This window comes from Xiphias gladius, chromosome 5, assembly GCF_016859285.1.
Source record: "Xiphias gladius isolate SHS-SW01 ecotype Sanya breed wild chromosome 5, ASM1685928v1, whole genome shotgun sequence".
Lineage (NCBI taxonomy): Eukaryota > Metazoa > Chordata > Actinopteri > Istiophoriformes > Xiphiidae > Xiphias > Xiphias gladius.
The window spans coordinates 3,437,764-3,453,715 of NC_053404.1; the positions used below are offsets into that span (position 1 = coordinate 3,437,764).

General features: G+C 43.5%; 3 non-coding genes across 3 annotated transcripts; all 3 read left to right on the forward strand.

The window, feature by feature from the left end:
• The first annotated feature begins 5,310 nt into the window (after window positions 1-5,310).
• Window positions 5,311-5,392, forward strand: trnas-uga. Its single transcript has one exon. It is a non-coding gene; the product is annotated as a tRNA-Ser (tRNA).
• A 4,773-nt stretch (window positions 5,393-10,165) lies between these two features.
• On the forward strand, window positions 10,166-10,247 carry trnas-aga. The gene has a single exon. It is a non-coding gene; the product is annotated as a tRNA-Ser (tRNA).
• A 1,994-nt stretch (window positions 10,248-12,241) lies between these two features.
• On the forward strand, window positions 12,242-12,313 carry trnag-ucc. Its single transcript has one exon. It is a non-coding gene; the product is annotated as a tRNA-Gly (tRNA).
• Window positions 12,314-15,952: the final 3,639 nt, after the last annotated feature.

Here is a 15,952-nt window from a genome sequence, read left to right on the forward strand (position 1 = left end):
GAAAAAAAAAAATAGACACCACAAATCAACAGATATACATCAAACAGAACACCCCCGTTATTTTAAATAGCCAATTCCAAGTAATTATTTTCCATTCTTTTCACCATCCCTGATCCATTCAGAAATATTTTGTCCTCTGTTGGCTGTATACATGGTCCTTGTGTGCAGTTTTAGAGGTTTGTCAAGAAAGTATGTTGTTGTTTAAGTGATTATTTACTCCTACCATTTTCTGTGTCAGTCCAAACAGTAGAGTCCAATGCCGGTCCTTTTGTTCAGGGATTCTGAGGCCACAGCGGCTCTTGAGGAGATCCTTGACCTGCTGATGTGAAGCGGATGCAGACGGGACAGTGCAGAAAGAGATGTTCCAGGTCCTCCTCTTTCTCCCTATTTACGGTGCAGTCTCTCCCATACACATTTTTATTGATTTGGTGCAGGGCGACGCCCGTGAGGATCGTGGTGTGTCTTAATTCGGGACCTGTGTTTGCACATTGCGGGTTGCTGAATGTCAGGTTGATGTTATGCCAGATTGTGGGGATGCTTTTGTCGGGGATGTTTTTCCTTTGTCGATCCTCCCCTGTTTGTGCATGATTTCCCTAAGTCTGTGTATTCCTGCCAGTGTCAGGAAGCTTCACGACAGGGAGTTGGCCAGGTGTGTGATCTCTGTGTTGTGGAAAATCGGGAACTCCAGAAGATGTGCCCTGCTCTTAACCTGCGTTTTGAGGAGTGGTCGCGCCAACAGCCAGGCCTCGAAGGTTTCTTTTTCAAATGGACGGAGGTGCGAGTATTGTCTTCTGGGATGAATTTGGCAGAGATTGTGTTTATTACATTGACCCAGGGATGTCCAACCCAGATGTCCAACCCATTTCGACCCAGAAATGTCGAAATGCTTTTATTGATGGTGGTGAGAATCTGGCTGGGCATGTCGAAGAATGATAGCACAATTTGTTTTAATGGCAAGTTTTTGTTTGCAGGATACTAGTGAAAATTGGTGCATTATACTGTATGTTACATTTAACCCATTCATCTCAACGTCCCCACATCAGATAGATAAGAGGCGGCTGTGTGCATTGCTGTTTGCCACAATGTCTTTTTATTTTGAAATTTTACACATAGAGGCTTTGATTTTACGAAATGTATACAGACATCGATTTCATACATATTTTATATTTTGTCCCAGAAAATTTTATATGATCTTTTGTTGCAAAGGTGACCCACCAGTCTTTAGCAATCAATCACTTAATGTGATTAATCTGTGTCAGCTGTGTTATAGTGGCTGTGGCTGGATATAGGTGCTACGGGTCTGCCAATATCAGACAAAAAAAACCACGTGGCTCCACAGCAGCTTTCACTAGACTTCCTCTTTATCAAAGACTCCGTGACAGGGGCCAGGATGTTGAATGAGCCTTTAAACTCCAGCGGTTATCAGCATCATGTCAGGATTCGAGCCGCTGGGCCCCTACAGTAGCCAGCACTGATAGTGATCCTGCTTTGTGTTAGCATTTATGTTTGTGTGATATCCATCTCAGAGGGGGTTCCCGTGGGGTCAGTGTGTGTGTGTGTGGGGGGGGGGGTGCAGTTCTGATCGCTTGCAGCTCAGGAGAGTTTACTGGGTTCTGCAATGAAACATACACAGAACAGGAACACCTACATCTCAGAGCAGCAAGGGGTAAGTAATGTGATACAGATGGGATTCATACTGGTGGCTTGATGACGGGGGTCTGTGATTTCATGACCCATACCTCTGAGGGTCTAGACCACAATAACATAGCCCCAGCCTCCGTTACTGTAAGCCTCCTCCAGATGGGGTCTTTGTGTTGAATGGGGAAAGGTATACCTGACAGCAGTGTGTGACCTCAAATCTATGCTAAATGTATCTGACGTTGTGTTTATGAAAGAGTTTTAGGTAGTCCTGATAAAATGTCACAGGTAATTGAATCTGATGTCTTTGGAAAAGGCTATTATACAGAAGGAAAGGTGAAAAATGCCATATAACAAGGACCACCCATGGTCAGTGTGATGCATTCCTTGAGAGATTGTATGTAATCTGGGCAACTAACTGTTCTGCATCCCACAAAGGACTCATTTTCTGATGTTTATTGACTTTAAAGAGATCCAGGTAATTGGCTTGCCATTATGACAGTCAACCTAGTGTCACCAGATAGGCTCTGTGTAAAATGCCTGTAATCCAGATATTGCCAATGACAACATACAATCTTCTACATGGTGGCGTGCAGAGCGGAAAGTCAGTTAAAACCACGGAGTCTTTAAAGAATTTTGTGTCAGTGCTTTTCATGGGCTTTTGAATGTGACACAGAAAAATACCCTGGTGACAAAGTTTGTTTTCTTTTATTTCCATGTTTACGTGCTGTTTTATTGTGTTTCTCAAAGTAAAAGGGCAATGAAATTCTGTTTGAAGGGCTGCTCTTCCCCTGGGTGTAAAGTCACAGTTTGAACACAGAGGCCATTCCAGGGCAACACAGGATTGCTTCATCTGAAAACAAGCAGCATTTCTGTGGTAAGGCCATGAAATTTTAGGTTGTTTTAGCTCTCTCCATGTTTTGCTTTCCCTTCCCCCTTATATTCCTACTCATCATTCAGAGTGGGAACTTGGCAAGAGTATTAGCTTATTCTTCTGGGCTGTAAGAGTGATGTGGAATTTGATTTCATACACTGCAGATGCACAGTATAACTCACAAGTATTTTTGTGTTTGATGGAGACTGGAACACATGCAGTTTATCCAGAACAACTTGGGTTCGGCTTGAAATTTACCAGTCCACCAACGAGTCCACCAGGGACGTAGACAACTCCAGCCCCCCGACTTCCCCACCGGGCATCCATCCCTGCCCACAGGCCCCCGGCCAGAAGAGCTAGACGGTGCCAGGAAGTGTGGGGAAACTCACCTCAGAGAATATGTGTCATGTCCTCCTTAGTCATGCATGCTAGTCCTAGCCCAGTGGAGGGTAGCACAAACAGGCGAACAGCAGGAGGACCTGGGTGCCAAGACAAACAAAAGGGGTTGTGTACGCATTGTGATGCTGCACATGCACACAAATGCAAAAATATAATAATGCAAAGATGCGCCACATGCATATGCTTTTATAACCACACACACACCCGAAAGCACAAAACATAAACTGTACACAAGCGATTATCCCTCAAACACACTGTATAGTCAACGGAGCAAACCAATTGGGTGAGATCAAAAAGACTGAGTGAAGTATGCATATAAACCACTGACAATGTGCACACGATGGTCTTTTGAATGAAGCCATGAGCAGGAAAACGACCCAGCGAAATGCACACACAAAATCCTCATCAACGTCATTGGCAGTTCCAGTGCAGCTGCACAGTTCATGGAAGGAAAAGTGTCCTCGTGGTAGAGTGTCATGTAAACGGCTGCTGAAATGTCAGCCGCTGAATGCGCTGCTCTCATGCCGGGGCTGCGTGGCCGCTGTGCCCCACTGGCCTGCTTCAAGGCAGCACAGACACAGCTTTGTCGGCTTGGCAGAGCAGAGGAGACCTGGCCCTGCTCAGAATCCATATTTGTATGTGATGATGGAGCAACTCAGGCTTGTATATTAACTGCTATCAGATCTGCTTCATATGGTTTCTTCTGCTGTTTATTTTTAGTCAAATACTTCAGTAATTTGAATATTTTTTGGTTCAGTTGTAGTTGTAATCTTTCACATGAAAGAAGAAAAATGAGATTTTTAGATGACCTATCGTAGTGAATAACATGGATGGATGTTTTTTGCATTGTAACTAAGAATTTATGGTTAAGTTAAAACTGAACTGACCAGAGAACAGTTTAAAAATCACGTAATCCTCGAAGATTTGAACATGGTTAATCTTGGTTTGGCATGCATACACTAGTGTGGACAAGCTTACTGTCAAACACGCTGCCACTCAAGCATGTGCTCGTGCACACAGATCATCCACATGAACGGACATAAACACACACTCACACACACACACATACATGCGGATATTGCATAGTTAGCACGCTGTACTAACTTTCCATCTAATGCTCTCTCCGAGGTCTGAAGCAGAGTTTTGCACTCAACACAAAGACCTTATTGTGACCATTTGGATACCATTGTTAATCATGGGCGAGATTATAAGTCCTTGGAACATGCACGCCCCACAAATATACACATACGCTCTGTGGGTTTTTCCTTTAACGTGCTGTCACACCAACATCCACACAGAGGAGCATGTATAGTCACTTGCAAGGAAAAAGTCATGTGGAGAGACTCACACACATATCACTGTCTAGGACAGGTCTCTCAACCTGCTGCCAGTCTCGTTCAAAGCTCGAAGGCTACTCACTTGTCAGAACACATGGACACACACGCAGAACAACGCAGGCGCGATGCTGGTTGAAACTGTGAACAATTCAATATCTAATATTTTATGTTTCAAAGTGAAAGCATTGTAATGGAGCACTGATTTAAAATAAATAAATGAACAAGCATAGCTGCTTTAAAGGAGTAAACTACGCCATAGATGTGCCATGAAACGCCACAGGTTTGGATTGCCGGTGTTTCGCTTATATCATAGGCCAATAACACCATCTGCTGGAGAAAGCATGAGGGGCACTGGCCCCCCACCGTGATCTCACATCATCCCATCACTGCAAAATATATTGGAGACGCATGGTATATGAAGAACTTTGAGAAGAAAATGTACCTGTAAGATGATACGTAAGTTGAATAACATAGATCCAAGGCTGCATTATTAACTGCGTAAAGAGCCCACAGACGCCGAAGGGATCATTCACCCATTCACACACACACATTCCTACTGCGCCTAGTTTGGTTTTTGTGAGCAGACAAGTGATGAATTTTTTCATAAGAATATTTTATGACAATTATATAAGAATTTTATACCATTTTATTATTTCCAATTTCACTCCGTGTAACTTCTGTTCAGAGTCATGCCATTAATCCCATCTGTTAAACTGCTAGGACCATGCCATGGCCTGTACTCTTGAAACTACTGCGTTATGCTTGTGCAGTGGTCCTGGAATTGATTGAAAGATTCAGACGTTACCTGCTGACAGCACCACTGCAACACTTCATGGATGTGCATCAGTCAACACTTTTTATGGTTATGTCATACCGTTCATAATCTTTGATGTACACATCCTGTGTTTCTCACCCATCGAGGAAATTCTGCACGTTTGTAGAATTTGGTCTAAGATTTCGTAATGGGTTGTCATGAGCGTCACCTCCCCTCCTCTCCCCCGCTCCAAAAAGCCTGTGTGAACATCACGTGATGATTTGAGGTACAGAGTCAGGTAGTTGCCAGTTGTTGTGGCCGAGCGGTTAAGGCGATGGACTTGAAATCCATTGGGGTTTCCCCGCGCAGGTTCGAATCCTGCCAACAACGAGCCGTGATAAGAAAGTGCAGTGCTTGAAGCATGCTGTATTCACGCTGAGTGCAGAATCATACCTGGAGAGCAGTGTTTTCAGAGGGACTCTTCCTTTGTTAGAAGGCAGTTCCATTTAAAACTGGTCACTGAGTTGTCTCTGGATTATCCAGAAAACCTGAACTGTCTTAATATTAATTCTTCAGTTGCGTGAGCGCAGACATTTTATTCACCTCCACTGTATTGGAGTGGAGGCTGGAAAGTGTTTTCTTTGCATTGTGTGGGGATGCAGCTCAGTGAGTGCAGGCTTTGCACGTATGAGGCTCTGGGTTCAGTTCCGGCCATCTCCATTATATTACTGCGAGAGTCAAATCTGTACAGGACCGAACTGTAGTGAGTCATCGATGACTTTTGCATGTTGCCTCTTAATGAGAACTTACACACATTACACACGGCGACCGGACTTTGTCTGAAGAAACAAACTGTTCATTCACATCCCCTGTGTTTCTCCACTATAATTAGCCAGGCAATGTTACACTGAACTGAAAAACGTAACTTTCCCAATTAATGCACGTTGATTATCATGAACTATTTCACATGTTTTTATGCAACACTGGCTGTGTGGAAAACACAAGGGACAACAGCAGGCTGATGCAGACTTTACACAGTTTTAAGTTCTACAGTCATTATGCGGGATGATGTTGCATGAGAGCTGTTGTAGCAGAGTGGTTGAGACGATGGACTAGAAATCTGTTGGGTGTCCCCACACTGGCTCGTACCCTGTCACAGATAACACGTAGTGTAAGCAACAGCAGCGTTACGCAATTTAATGTAACCTCCATTTGTTGTGTTCACAGAGTCACACCTACTCAGTTTATGAATGAATTGAAATCAACAGAATATTAAATTAGCATCAGATGTGATGCCTGCTCCTCCTATAAAAATATAATGTATAAGATTTTCAACAGCTTTTTATTTTTCTATATACAAGACTGGCTCTTTCCTGTCATATTATCATTAGTAGTCAAAAAACGTAAATTATTAGAAGCTGTGGTTCAAGCGTTCACTTCTTCTGAAATTCTCCACGGGGTTAAACTGATTTTGAGGGAAAAAATGGCAGTTTATTGGGCAAATCAACCTGACCGAGAAAATCTTTAATTAAATTTTAGAATTTATACCCCCTCGACGATTTAGGGTTCAAGTAATCTGCGTCGTGAATTTTCATGCACACTAAAGTGCTGTGAATGGAGATTACGGTTCCTTTGACACTGAACTTCCCCACTGAAACCCCTATAGAAATACCGTCGTACTATCCACTAACTATGGATGTCACACAGAGTTGTGTCATTCAACATTTATGCTCTTAGTATTAGGTTAATCCAGATCATTAGTTTGACACAACAGAGCGTAACAAACACACTGTGGTTAAAATGCACAGTGTGCAATGGATTTTCTTCCTATTTGTCGAGTATCAATAGAAACACAAACTGCAAGTTCATGCGGAAACTAGTTTATTAAAGACAAAATGTAAGTGGAGCAAAAAAATAAAGAATGTTCCTCAAGTGTTTACACAGACAACAGCTGTGGGAAATGTTCATTCAGTGTTGACTGAGCTCTTTTGTGGGACGTGTTGATCATAAAATGATGAAACAATGTTACTGTTATTGTCAAAGACCGTACAGCCATGTAAAACCTGACGAATGTCGCTGTAACTTTGCGAACTCGCAGAACTTGCGAGACTTGTATTCCAGCCGGATCTGTGTGTGTGATGACAGACAGGATGGTCTTCAGGACAAAAAACTGTCCGCGATGCTGCTGCTGCAGACGAGGAGACATCTGGAGCTGCTCGTCCTCCGCCCCTCTTTTCTTTCCAAGAGACAAATTGCAACAATAGAAACTCTGATATTAACATGGAGTAATGTATATTTCATTTTTTTATTAAGAGAGTTCACGGTCTCTGTCTCTGCCACGCTGTCTCCTCTCTACTCCCCTGGCCTCGTCTCCACTCCGCCTCTGTCTCTCTAAAAGACAACGGGCAGATTAAGAGGAAGTAACCGTAACTTCAGCAATGAGGTAAAAAAAGGACGACCGATAAATATGGGAATTCTGACAATATCATACAATAAATGTACGCTTACCTTTTACAATGTGAGAAATCACTGTGTATGGTGTAATAACACGTTTTAGTACTGTTCACATTTTACTATTCACCTTTTATGCTGTAGTTATACGACTCTATGGAATGCACTAATTGCTACCTTCAGGGGTAAAAGACGGCCTTCATGCCTGCAGCTGCGACGGAACAATTCCTGTGTGTGTGTGTGTGTGTGTGTGTGTGTGTGTGTGTCTTATCTATTTGAACGGTAACACCGCAGCCCCTCCCTTCTGTACTCACTAAAGTGTATGAATGCTTACTAAGTTCTGTGCTCTCAGCTCATCGCCATACGCCGCTCACTGCTGTGTGACCTTTGATCTCCGTGCGCTTGAGACCATCTGCAGATGGCGAATTGAACCTGCGGGAAAACAAGGGTGGACCCCCTAGTACTATGCGGAACGGAAGGAATTACCACCACAGTGGTCACCCCGCCTTCTCTCATCCTCTCTTCTCTCTGTAGACGTCAAAAGAAAAACAGGTGGAGACACAAAGTGAATGAACAAATTCAGCGACCAGAAGAACATTTGATCTCTATATGAATTCTGAGAATTACAGATAATAAACATGTACTTATCTTTGTAATGAGAGGGTTCACAGTGCGTAGGGTTTCCTCTCATCTCCTGTCTTCTCCTCTTACTCTAGTCTTCCTCTATCTCAAGGACAAAGGAAAGACAAGGGGAGACAATAGTTAACAAACAACTTCACGGACCAGAAGAATTATTTAACTGTAAATTAATTCTGATAATAGCTTTGGACAAATGTGTGTTTATCTTTTCATATTAGAGGATTCACAGTGCAAGCTGTCCCCTTCCACTCATCTCATCTCAGCTCCTCCATACTCCTCTTCTCTTTCTCTAAAAGACAAATGTCTGATGAGGGAGGATAACACTTAATAACTTCAGAAGAACTGTTGATCACCACTGATATCATTGATTGGAATTCGGATGACAACATCAAATAAATGTGTGTTTATCTTTTTTAATGAGAGAGTGCACGCTGTCGGCCTTCTTCTCGTCTGATAAGGGAGGTCAGCGGTGAAGACAGATGTTTGGAATATTCTGGGGCATAATTTTAGAAACACCTGTCACTACTCTCTGACCCAGACTGTCCATTAGAAACCTCACTAAGTGGATGTAACAAAATACACGTGTCCTCATCTACTGTATTCATCCATCAGTTTCGTTCGCCACTGCGCGTTTCCTTCATGAGATAATAAATCGACACTTTTTTGTGGGTCTCAATATGAACTGAACAGAAGCATCACAATGAGAACTTGTCTGGTTACTGGATTATATTACAGCTACTGATGTTCTTGCTGATGTTTCAGGATAAAGCTGGTCTTCATTTCAAAAGTAAACACATCTTGGCTCCCAGGTGTCTGTCCTTCACCAACAGATCAGCTTGATAGAGGTCAGTGATGATGTTATCTCCACCTGCACATCTCTGCCAGCTCACGGGAGCAGCAGCGGTGGACAGAGTGATCAACAATGATCTGTCGCTGAAGGACAGACACCAGATTGGTATGTAGTCCTTTACAGAGACTCTGAAAGTTAAATATGTTGTGTTCATCCTACAGTATGGTTATACTGAATAAATAAAGTATAATATATTGTCTAATTACCACAGTACGGATCAATAATGACATCAATGTGTAATAAAACAAAGCTAATGTTACTATTAATGTCACCACTCAGTTAATCATATTGTCTTTATAGTGTAACGGCTGTTAATCTGAAGTTCTGACCTGCCATTTGTCTCTTAGAAAGAAAAGAGGGGCGGAGGACGAGCAGCTCCAGATGTCTCCTCGTCTGCAGCCGCAGCATCGCGGACAGTTTTTTGTCCTGAAGACCATCCTGTCTGTCATCACACACACAGATCCGGCTGGAATACAAGTCTCGCAAGTTCTGCGAGTTCGCAAAGTTACAGCGACATTCGTCAGGTTTTACATGGCTGTACGGTCTTTGACAATAACAGTAACATGGTTTCATCATTTTATGATCAACACGTCCCATAAAAGAGCTCAGTCAACACTGAATGAACATTTCCCACAGCTGTTGTCTGTGTAAACACTTGAGGAACATTCTTTATTTTTTTGCTCCACCTGCATTTTGTCTTTAATAAACTAGTTTCCGCATGAACTTGCAGTTTGTGTTTCTATTGATACTCGACAAATAGGAAGAAAATCCATTGCACACTGTGCATTTTAACCACAGTGTGTTTGTTAGGCTCCGTTGTGTCAAACTAATGATCTGCATTAACCTAATACTAAGAGCATAAATGTTGAATGACACAACTCTGTGTGACATCCATAGTTAGTGGATAGTACGACGGTATTTCTATAGGGGTTTCAGTGGGGAGGATCTCTACACGGGACTAACCAACATCTCGTTGCATACATTTCACATCACATTCTGCAGCTGGAACCAGCCCTGATATCGGATGTCCATTCACTAAAATGCACACTTTACTCCCTACACCTTTCAACCATTTCTGCAGTTTCCGAACCCTTGAAGACACTTCGCCCGCCACCTGTGTGTCGGCGGTTATGACACATTACATCAGTGGGCCAATCCTGTAGTCGCACCGGTTCATTTGATTGATGGCGCTGATGAGATGACGTTGATAGATGTCGGAGTACGTTGTCGTGGCCGAGTGGTTAAGGCGATGGACTAGAAATCCATTGGGGTCTCCCCGCGCAGGTTCGAATCCTGCCAACAACGATCTTATGGAAAACCGCGTTTACTTGGAGATTCCCGTGTGACGACCCGGGTCCCGTGTAGGAGCGTGAGCTGAACTAAACGGCGCACGTGGGACCCTAGCGGCTTTTTAATCAACATTTTCAGTATCTTTGTTGAATGTTGCATCGCTGAAACATCCCATTTTTATAAAAAAACATAATAATAATTAAAATAATAGTAATTTAAAAAAAATGGGATTGGCGGTGGAGCAAAGAAAGAAAGGAAATGGTAAATTGACGCCTCGGCAGCAGGTAATGACCGCTACGCACAATACAGATGTTATACGTGGCTTTCCGGTCACCAGCGCCGAAAACCCGTCGGTTGTCAACGGAAGGGCGGAATGAAGGTCACAGTCAGTAATTAGACTGAATGCTTCTGTAGCTGGACATGAGGTAGAGCGGAGGTTTCCCTCCAGGTATTTCCTCTCATTTCTAAGTTCCGCGGAAGCATAACGGAATGAAAACGGCGTTTCTTTGACTTTGACATTGCTCCTCGAGCTCCTGTGTTGTGATGAGAGGTTGTCTCGTGGCAGAAAGTTGTTAGGTGTGAGTTTTATACAGGTAGACTTCATGTTATCAAAAGTCTTATCTCCTCTCCTCTTCTCCTCTCCTCCTCTCTTCTCCTCAGTCTCTCCTCTTCTCTCCTCTTCTCTCCTCTTCTCCTCTCCTCTTCTGTCCTCTCCTCTTCTCTCCTCTCCTCCTCTCTTCTCCTCTTCTCTCCTCTTCTCTCCTCTTCTCCTCTCCTCTTCTCTTCTCTCCTCTTCTCCTCTCCTCTCCTCTTCTCCTCTTTTCTCCTCTTCTCTCCTCTCCTTTTCCCTTCTCCTCTTCTCCTCTTTTCTCCTCTTCTCTCCTCTCCTTTTCCCTTCTCCTCTTCTCTTCTCTTCTCCTCTTCTCTCCTCTCCTCCCTCCTCCTCTCCTCCTCTCTTCTCCTCTTCTCTCCTCTCCTCTTCTCTCCTCTTCTTCTCCTCTTCTCCTCTCCTCCTCTTCTCTCTCCTCTTCTCTCCTCTTCTCTCTCTCCTCTCCTCTCCTCTCTCTTCTCCTCTTCTTCTCTCCTCTTCTCTCCTCTTCTCTCCTCCTCTTCTCTCCTCTCTTCTCTCCTCTTCTCTCTCTCCTCTCCTCTCTCCTCTTCTCTTCTCTCTCTCCTCTTCTCTCCTCTTCTCTCCTCCTCTTCTCTCCTCTTCTTCTCTCCTCCTCTTCTCTCCTCTTCTCTCCTCTTCTCTCCTCTCCTCCTCTCTCCTCACTCTCTCCTCTCCTCCTCTCTTCTCCTCACTCTCTCCTCTCCTCTCCTCTTCTCTCCTCTTCTCCTCCTCTCTCCTCTCTCCTCTCCTCTTCTCTTCTCTCCTCTTCTCTCCTCTTCTTCTCTCCTCTTCTGTCCTCTTCCCTCCTCTCCTCTCCTCTTCTCTTCTCTCTTCTCTCCTCTTCTCCTCTCCTCTCCTCCTCTCTTCTCCTCACTCTCTCCTCTTCTCTCTTCTCTCCTCTTCTCTCCTCTTCTCTCCTCTCTCCTCTTCTCTCTCCTCTTCTCTTCTCCTCTTCTCTCCTCTCCTCTCCTCCTCTCTTCTCCTCCTCTCCTCTCCTCTCTCTCCTCTCCTCCTCTCTTGTCCTCACTCGCTCCTCTTCTCTCCTCCTCTTCTCTTCTCTTCACTCGCTCCTCTTCTCTCCTCTTCTCTTCTCTCCTCTCCTTTTCCCTTCTCCTCTTCTCTTCTCTTCTCCTCTTCTCTCCTCTCCTCCTCTCTTCTCCTCACTCGCTCCTCTTCTCTCCTCTTCTCTTCTCTTCACTCTCTTCTCTTCTCCTCTTCTGTCCTCTTCTCTCCTCTCCTCTCCTCCTCTCCTCTCCTCCTCTCTCCTCTCCTCTCCTCTCCTCCTCTCTTGTCTTCAGTCGTTCCTCTTCTCTCCTCTTCTCTTCTCCTCACTTTCAGTTCTCTATGTTTAATTCCAGACATCACTGTTTGATATCGAGCGGACGATTTCGCTCACGCGGCGATGGTGGTATAGTGGTGAGCATAGCTGCCTTCCAAGCAGTTGACCCGGGTTCGATTCCCGGCCATCGCAAGCGTTTTTTTCCTCCATGGCTGCACGCAGAGGAGCCGACCGAAGTGCTGCTGCTGGTGTAATGTACGTTCGGCAGCGCGTTAAACTGTCCCGACTAACCGAGGCGGCTACCGTATTATCATACTAGGAAAAATGTGGAATCCTATTGTACTTCTTTGTATACGCAACCGAACACATTGTGTTCTATCACTACACATCTACAGCAACCGACTGAGAACCGATGTTTACTCCTGGCGCGGCGACGTGCGCCACGTCGCGCTCTGCGCTTTTACGCATGGATCAGAGTCATCACTCGTGCAGTAAATTTGTTTTATATTTCGAAATTATGCCTAGACCTGTAATTTGTTGTTATGAATCAGGGACAGTAGCTTACCCTCAATCAAGCGTGATGTTAAAAGAAGGCAAAGCAGAAGAGAAGAGGAGAGAAGAGGAGAGGAGAAGAGAGAAGAGGAGAGGAGAGAAGAGAAGAGAAGAGGAGAGGAGAGAAAAGGAGAGGAGAGAAGAGAAGAGGAGAAGAGGAGAGAAGAGAAGAGAAGAGGAGAGAAGAGAAGAGAAGAGGAGAGAAGAGAAGAGAAGAGGAGAGAAGAGAAGAGGAGAAGAGAGAAGAGGAGAGGAGAGAAGAGGAGAAGAGAAGAGGAGAAGAGGAGAGGAGAGGAAAGGAGAGGAGAGAAGAGGAGAGGATAGGAGAGGAGAGGAGAGGAGAGGAGGAAGAGGAGAGGAAGGAGAGGAAGGAAGGAAGGAAGGAGAGGAAGGAAGGAAGGAAGGAAGGAAGGAAGGAAGGAGAGGAAGGAAGGAGAGGAAGGAAGGAAGGAAGGAAGGAAGGAAGGAGAGGAAGGAAGGAGAGGAGAGGAAGGAAGGAGAGGAAGGAAGGAAGGAAGGAAGGAAGGAGGAGAGAAAAGGAGAGAAGAGAAGAGAAGAGAAGAGGAGAGAAGAGGAGAGAAGAGAAGAGGAGAGAAGAGAAGAGAAGAGGAGAAGAGGAGAGGAGAAGAGAAGAGGAGAGGAGAGAAGAGAAGAGGAGAGAAGAGAAGAGAAGAGGAGAGAAGAGAAGAGGAGAGAAGAGAAGAGAAGAGGAGAGAAGAGAAGAGAAGAGGAGAGGAGAGGAGAGGAGAGGAGAGGAGAAGAGGAGAGGAGAGGAGAGGAGAGAAGAGGAGAGGAGAGAAGAGAAGAGCGTACATCAGCATTTAACTCTGAGCCTTCTTTTCCTAAAACATCCATTTTCACTACAGGTTATTCTTCTACTGTCAGAGCTAAAAATACAAGGTGCCTTTTTTTCCTGTACATGTAAAATGTCCATTGTCTGGAGCAGAAGGTTCTCTTACTGTCACGTCACGTTACCGGGAGGATGACTATCGCCGTGAGGCTGTCTGTGCTCCATACATATTCATGGTCAGACTCAGCAAAGCCCAACACCCACTCCATGAGATATTTTCAAAAGAGGGCGAGAGGGCCGGAGCAGCACAGAAACACGTGACATATTTCAGAGACTTTGGTTTCACGATGCATAACCTGTAGACCTTCTCTTCGACCGAGTTCTTTTGTTTTTGTTTTAAACTACATTTGAGCCCACATGCGGAAAAAGTGACATGGTAGACAGCATGAGGACAATAACACTATTGTAGTACCTCTCAGCGGTTCACTTTTCCAACAAGACCAAAATGCAACACAAGACATCCTGCAGTATTGTAGAACAGATAACGAAACAAGCACAGCAAGGCCAGGCACATAAAAGTAGCTGATACAAATAAATTCCGAGCGATGAAGGAATCAAAAAAGTGAAAAAAAAAGGAAAGAGATAAAAAACAACATAAATATAACAAAAATAAGGAAGCACAATTACATAATAAAAATATTGGGAATATTTAATTCTTATGTTTTCTTCTTTATACACATTAGAAAATGAGAGCAAACTTTCCAAATTCCCTGGGTAAATATTAGTTCTTGTTATCTGAGATTCAAAATAGGCGATGCCAGTCACTGATTTTACCCATTCCACAAAATCCAACTTTGTCTGACTCTAGCGATGGATGGCAACAATCCTTGAAGCACCAATAAAAGGCAAATTCCAAATTCTGGTTTAGATATACCCGGTGGCACGAGACGGCAGTCTCCTAAAACATACAGCCGGGGAGATTCAGGCAACCACTGTCCAAAACATCTTGATTACTCATTTCTTTAACAGAAATGCAACTAAGCGTTGCCACATTACATGAAAACAACGTACCCACTCTACCTACATCTCCTTGCAGCAGTGATTATCCTACATGAGTCATTTTTGTAAAACTGGGGTTAACTGGCGTACAATGATATCTCTGTATAAATTTGTAGTTTGTTAATTTGCCCTCTGCATAGCTAACTGACCACTGCCATCAGCCACTATGTTTTTCCATGTATCATTTCCTATATTTGAAGTAGGAGTCTCAGGTCTTTCTTACATTTTCACAAGTACCATACAGATCATTTGACATAAGGTTATAAAAAGACGGAGGCGACGTGTTCTCCTAAGCAAATTTTCATTTAATGTGGAGTATAGTATAATTTATCCGTGAAACCAAAATGGTCCTTAAGCTCTATAAAAGATAGACAAATTGTTTACTTTGGACAAGTCACTGACTTTACTAATACTCTTATCCAACTATGATTCCTTTTAAAAGCTTTTCCCCGGCTCGAGTGAATGGGTTATTTCATTTTGATGAATATATTTGCTTATATTAAGAATTATATAACAACTACAGATAGATCCTATAGACACCGGATTGGTATTAACGTTTGGTTGGCTCTTCTGTGACAATACTTGTATTGGCCCAAAGAGGGCAGCAAGCTCATTTTCTATCTGCATGTCCATGAAGGTCGATTATTATCGCCATTGTTCCAACCTTTAACCCATTCTGTCAGTTCAAATGCTACTCTCGAAGCTGCATTGTATTACCATATGTATAGTAGAGCTTAATTACAGTTTAATATGTAATGTATTGGGTTGATATAGATGACCGTGCCCCCTTCTATTCAGACCGTGGGTATTCAGGTATTGTATCAGAAAACTACATCTCAAAACTACGGGAAAGCACTTTGACTACACATTAGGTTTGTTGATAGCCAGTGGGCAGGCAGGAGGATTTACTGCACTGTAAATTTGGACTGATAAGAGTGAATTTGTTGAAGAGACAACAAGGGTACAACAGTACTCACAGACTCTGATCAGATTCCGCAAAATAAAGTAACTAAGACGTCTACATGGACTACTTTGAAATAAGATACAGTTGTGTAGAAGTAATAGTGCTTGGACGTAAAAAGCTATATCAAAGGTCCAGTTACATGTTGAGTGTCCGCGCCAAGAAATGGCAATTCTTTTCATGGACACCAATAAGTGCAGGTTTCTTTCTATGGGCATAGTCTACACACCAATAAAAGCTGGCATCAAATGCTTGCTTGGTTTTGTACTTTTATGTTTAAACTCTTTGATCACAAAGATACTGATTCAAATCCATATTTTGCCAATTTTAGGCTGCTTTCTTCACGCTATTGTACAGCTGCTTGTGTTTAGGCTACATTTAACATTTGAGAGCTTTGTTACACGGGAAAAAGAAGAATTGTTTCTATTTCTCAAGGTACAGCACTGTACGTTATATATTGGTATATTTC